The following is a 6,863-nucleotide window of genomic DNA, read 5'->3' as shown; positions in this document are numbered from 1 at the left end:
TTTGAAAATTTTTGTTGTTTTTCACCAAAATTATTTACTATATGTATGTATGTATGTTGTGATGGATACAAGTTCAAAATTTTCCTAGTTCTTTCCTAATTTTCAATATGCAAAAACCATTATAAACAATTAGGACAAAATTGAACTAGGCACTATGCTATTCACAACATCCAATCACAACTTCTATCTATAAAATATATACCAAGCAAAAGATGCAAAATGCAATAGTTAGATATAAACTATGAATAAGCTAAGATATATGTACTAGAGGAAAATACAATGCAATAATAAAAAACACTCCAAATATCTACAAGAAACATAATAAAAGAAAACAAAAATGAAGTGCAAAGTGTTCGAAAAAGAAAATTTATGCCCCAAAAGTGGTGAATCCTCCCCCACACTTAAGCGATGCACGGTCCTCCGTGCACGAACACAATCAGGGGAGAATGGCTCTAGAGTACTCCACCTTCAGCTGGCAGGTGCGGGGGTTTGGGTTGCATGGAAATCTCCAAGTCCAATGTATTCTCGGCATCTCCATCCTCGGCGGTCTCGTCCTCTACCGAATCCTTGCCTTTATGTCTCATCCTAAAAAAGAATGAATAAAGTATAATTAAAAATCATAGGGCAAGTAGCACAAAAAGGCAAAGGATGAAGCACATATAATGTATACTTGGTGCCAATAGAAAACAAATAAACATTTAATTGAGGAAGTTGCGTAGTGGTGTGGTATGATAAGAATAAGCCGGGTGCGTATTCCAATTATGCGCACGGTTAGAATACACACAATGGCCGGTTAAAACGGCATCCACACAATCAAAATGTAAGCATGAATTCCTCAATTAAATGGCCTAAGATGCAAGCAAGGGATGAACATCAATTAAGGACAAGCAAACTTAGGCAATTATAACAAGAGTGAATTGAATTTAGGATATATTGGATATTGAAATTGTGCAAGCGAAAGTGCAAGACTGATATAAAATAGCACAACATACAATAACCAATTCAATGATAAAGAGAAACTACTTATTCATCCTTAAGAACAATGAAATAATCACATGTACAAGGTGTTTGGTACAAAAAGTGACAAGCTTGATAAGAATAAAGTCAAGTCAACTCAAACAAATGCAAAGCATTAACAAGAAACAAGGACCTTATTATATGATTATATTGACTTAAAAACCATGATGAACAAGCAATTCAATTCACTAAATTCAATATGTACTTGTTAAAAATCTCACCAAATAAGAAATTAAATGTCAATTTTTGTAACACTTTGGTGCTAGCAACTCAAGCAAGAAACAAGTACATTATTGAAATTCTAAAATAACATCATAATCATGTAAAAGTGCACCATTCTTAAATCGAATACCAAACAAGGATATGGTCTAAGACATATGGTAGCTACAACACATGCATTAAACTAAAAGTTCATTCAGGCATTATATCAAACACATAGTATGCAGTCACATATTCAACAATTTCAAGCCAAAAATTCAAGCATCAACAATCCATAAATAAAAAATTGAACACTTGCAATCAACAACAACTAATTAAGCAAAATCTAAGCTAGATTACCAAAATTAAATAATGAAAATGAAAATTAATCAAGAAAATAAATAAAACAAAGAAGAGTAAAGAGAGAAGAAGGAGAAGAAAGAAGAAGAAAGAAGAGGGAAGAAGAGGAGTGGTGGCGGCGCGGCGGTGCGGTCGCCGGCGGTGGCGGAGTCGCTGGAAGAAGGGTCTGGGCTGGGGTAGAGGGTGCTCTGGCGCGACTGGGCTTCTTTCTTATTGCTGCCCAGATCGCGACTTGTGCGTACGCACATGGACGTGTGCGCACGCACACAAGGGGAAAACATAGGGGATGCAAACGCTCAGGGTGTGCGAGCGCTCCTGGCAGGAAGGGTGTCAAGACGTGTGCGTACGCATAGGGCTGTGCGTACGCATAGAAAACTCTTTTTTTTTTTCAAGAAAAAGGGTGATATATGTGTGTGCACAGTGTTGTGCGTACGCACAGGAGGGAAAAAGGGTAGGGTGCACACGCACAAGCAGGTGTGAGCACCCTGGACAGAAGGGCTGTTAAAGGGTGTGCGTACACACAGGACTGTGCGTACGCACAGATGGCAAAATTTAGGGGAAGTGTGCGTGCGCACAAGGTTGTGCGGACGCACACAACTCTGTTTCTGCAAAAAATTTAATGCCTCTAAGGCACCAAACATGATTTCTAAAACAGTTTTTCAAGTCCCAAAACTTATTAGAACCCCAAAAATATATTATTCCACTAAGATTACCTAATAAACACCAAAATACAACTAAATTAAGCCTAGAATTCAATCAAACTAAGCTAACCAAAGAGACAAAATTCAATAAGCAAAGGGTAAAAGAAGATAAAGGTTGGAAGGATATTACTATGGTGGGGGTGTCTCCCACCTAGCACTTTAGTTTTAAGTCCTTAAGTTGGACTTTTGGTTGAAGCTTGTGTTATGGTGGCTTATGCTTCTACTCATCCTTGAGTTGCCAACCATGCTTGCTCTTCCAAAATCCTCCGGGATCCCAAACGAAGTACATCGAGCTCTCAAGCAACCTCAAGCAAGCAATTGGGACCCAAAATTGTTGATCATTGGAACTTATACCAGGATCTCATACTTTAGTTTCCCTATCATCCTCTTGTTAATTTTTGCTCTTGCACTTGGATGAACAACCTCCCCAAACACCTTTGAAGCACCAAATTAACTCTTGGACTCCTCCTAATTGGGCCTTGCACCACTTATACCTTGAATTCCTTTGGCAACCAACATCCATTTCTTCACCATTTAACACTCCAAGAAGTACCTTAAGTTGGTGATCCATCTCCAAGATAGCAAATTGATGTGGGCCGATGAAGCTCATTGAGGATATTGTTACCCACTCAATTTTCCCTTGGAATGGAGTTACCCTATTGGACTCTTGTATGGATACCTCCACTTCTTGGGTGACTACCTCTTCCTCACCACCCACATCTCTTTCAAACTCAAAATGGGAGGGTTCCTCAAGATCATTGAGGGGGTTGACCAAGGTGGACAAAAAATCATAGATGATGGAATCCACTTCTTGATCAAATTCCCTCAATTCTCTATTTACTTCTTTTGGTGCACTCATCTCACTTTCGTCCTCTTGTGACTCAATCCATAGCTCCTCTACTTCTACCTTAGACTCCATGTTCTCTTCCTCACTACACTCCTTAGTTGATCATTCACATTCCTCAAAGGAAATGTCTTGATTGCTTGAGCGTAGTAAGGCTAAGCGGTTCACCGCTTCGGCTATGGTGGCCATGAACTCCCTTTGCTTCTTTTGGAACTCTCCTTGCTCTTGGAGAAAATCTTAAAGGTCTTGTTGTTCTTGGGGCAAGGGTTGGAGAACTTCATCTTTGGGTAAGAAAGAAGGTTCAATGGTTGGAAGAAAGGTTGTATGGTTGGAAGATGCGTTATGTGGGTGAGGGTATTGAGGTGGTGTGTAAGAAGGTGATGGTTCATATGGTTGGTGGCAAGGTGTATAAACATTTGGATTTCATGGAGGTGGATGGTGTGGTACTTGAAGGTTTGGTGGTTGAGGGTTGTGTAGGGGGTACCGTTCATACCTTTGGGTTTGGTATGCATATAGGGGAGGGTTTGGCTCGTTGTAGCATGGGGAAGGTGGTTGCCATGAGTGTTGCTCATATGCAAACGGTTCCTCCCTTAATTGATTCTCTCACTCCATGATGCAATCCCAATTTGAATCTATCACACCCTACAATATAATCACAACCAAACTCCAAACAACAAGGGTGATAGCTCATAGAAAAAGTAGAAAATAAAAGCAAAAGACCTCAATAAACAAGAAAAACAAGCACCTAAGTATTAACAAAAATAACCAAACAACCAAAAAGTAAGCTATTTACACTATGAACATATTCACAACAACAAAAAATATAATACCAATTGTCTTCCCCGGCAATGGCGCCAAAATTTGATGCGAGAGTTAGTGTTGATCTAAAATTTCTCAAAATAGAATCTCTTCGTTGCAAGTATAGCCCAAATCAACAACTAACTCCTACAAGCAAAGTTTGATTTTCAAATACAAATAAAATCGAGAGTAATTCAACCTCGGGTCGTTCTCCCTAAGAATGCAATTGAGATGCCACACTCTTGGTTGTGAGGATACGGGGTTTTGAAATCAAAGAACGAAATATTAAAAGAACTAAGAAATAAAAGAACTAAGAGATGGTCAAAATTGAAAGTAATGCAAGTGAAAAGGAAGTAAGGTCAAAACTTAGTGAAAATGCTATAAATGCATAAAACGGCCTTGATTTGGGAATGAGAATTAAGGAATCATATCATCGTCATAACCACAACTATGACAACTATGATGAGTCAATCTCGCTTCGTCAACCCCTAACATCGAGAAGTAAGTCAAGCAAGCATAATTGACCTTAATCCATAAGTCCTAACTAACTTACTAATTTCTTAGTAAAAAGCTAGCGTCAATAGAAACAAGAGCCAACTAACTACCCAAGAAGTACCACTAAATATCGGATATTATGACTCTAGTATCCTAGGAACCCAATTCCCAAGTCAAGGTGTGAAAAGCTACTCAAAATTACCAAGTGGCATTTTCACGAACAATTGGTGGGCATAAAATCAAAACATGAGAAATTGCAAAGGAAAATGAAAACTAAAACCAAACTATTCATAATATCAACAATAAACATGCAATCAAGTATTTATAAACCATAAAGCATCAAAATCATCTACCAAAACTTCAAGAAACCAAAATTGCATATATTAACAAAGTAACTTGAATTATGAGCAAAATGTAGTAAGAGTAGTGAAATTAAAGAGGAAATTAAAGAGTACTTACAATGAGATAGCAAAATCCAAGACCAAAATTGAACCCTAAGAGAGAAATAAAAGATCACTACTCTATGCTACTCCTATTCCTACTATCTATGTAAAACTATGTCTAAGTGAGCTCTCCTTTGATATGAAAATGATCCCCCTTGATATAGCACTTCCAACCAGATTCAACACACTCAAAACTAGGCCAAGAGGCCCCCAAAATCGTGTGCCACGTGCCTCATTAATGAAGTCACGCACTGGTACCTATGCATACGCACACTTGCTATTTTTCTACTTGTGCGTACGCACGAGATGTTGTGCATACGCACACTTGACTATGTGCTTCTCCTTATTTTTCTTCATGTGTTCTCCCTTCTTGCATGCTTCCTTCCACTTCTACCTATCCATTCTTGCCTCTAGGACCTGAAATCACTCAACAAACATATCACGGTATCGAATGAAATAAAAGTGGAATTAATTTGCTCAATTTAAGCACAAAAATGCATGTTTTCACATTTAGGTTCAATTTAGGGATAAAACACAAAAGTATGCTATTTAAGTGAATAAGTGTGAGTTTATGTGATGAAATCCATCCAATTCAAGTAAAAAATTAGTATCAAATATGGACTCATCACTCCCGATCGATGGTCAGTACGTCAGTGGATGCCTCACGGACTTTGAGAGATACATTGAGGGTGACCGCTAGCATGGGCTTGGTTCGAGGAGCTATTAGATGTTTTACCTCCTGCGAACTGCATCGACAAGTTCACAGTAAAGTACACTTGGATGCATGAGACATTTAGTGAGCTTCCTCAGGGCACAGGGGATGCTACGGTTATGAGGTATGCCCGGGTGTGTATTATTTTGTCGGCGTTCCTGGCAGCGACGTGGCAGTGCACGAGAGCCAGACGTACATTATCCTAGGTGACGTGCTATCAGACTTGCTTGGCAGTGAGGGCCTTGACGCAGAGTTCGAAGGGTCATGCTTCCTTGATGAGATTAGCGTGATCATGTAGGAGGATGACTTGGAGCGACGCAGATCTCAGGTAGCTAGACCCCAGACACACTTAGATGTGGAGTTGAATGAGCCTTCTTCTGGACCCTTGGATGACACATTTGTATTGGGTGGGACTCTTCCCTCGGTATTCACTACAGATGCCCCGGCAAATCCTGGTCTATCCACATCAGCAGAGCGCATACCAGACGAGATGGAGCATGATGGCGATCGAGATGAGGATAAAATCCCTCTGGGCCAGAGAGCACAGTGTACCAGACGTCGCCACCACTGCTTCACAGGATCACATCTCTTTTGATTACTATGTATGCATTATTTGTTTCATGTTATGTTTTTATGTAGTTACAAGCACAAGTATGTTATGTTATTTAGATGGTAGTTATATATTGCTGAGAAACGATATATGTGTTGGGTTTATTTAGAAGCATATGAATTTTATTATATTTAAAAGCACATGTATGTTATATTATTTAGAAGCACATGTATGTTATATTACTATTTCATAATGTATTATACCACTGTCTCATAACACAAGTTAAGAACACAACATAATCGAAAATCAAATGTTGAAATTCAATTAAATATTAAACGGGAATACAAAACACAATAAACCTTACAACCGACACATCATTAAAGTAAATTAAAAAAGACACACCCGACAAAATATTACACTAAATAAACACAACCCTACACATTACTAGTGGAAGCAGAACCCATGTTAACTCGTCCCTGTAGACACCTCCTACGTGTGTAGCCAGGCTATCTGCAAAGCCAACATCTCTTGGGTCTGTTTGGGTCAGCATCATCCATGGTAATCTGGATTCTAGTAGTCTTGGGATGCCCTTCAGAAGCATGTTTCTTGGTGGGATCGGGTATGATTGTTGGACCATTATTTGGTGGCCAAAATTTGACGAAATCCCCATTTTGGTCCCTGAGATTCACGTGATTACCCATTTTGGTCTCTGAAATTCAAAATTACTTATACTGGTCCTCTAGAT

Source organism: Arachis hypogaea, chromosome 18, assembly GCF_003086295.3.
Source record: "Arachis hypogaea cultivar Tifrunner chromosome 18, arahy.Tifrunner.gnm2.J5K5, whole genome shotgun sequence".
NCBI classification, from domain to species: domain Eukaryota; kingdom Viridiplantae; phylum Streptophyta; class Magnoliopsida; order Fabales; family Fabaceae; genus Arachis; species Arachis hypogaea.
Note: the sequence above shows the minus strand (reverse complement) of the source record.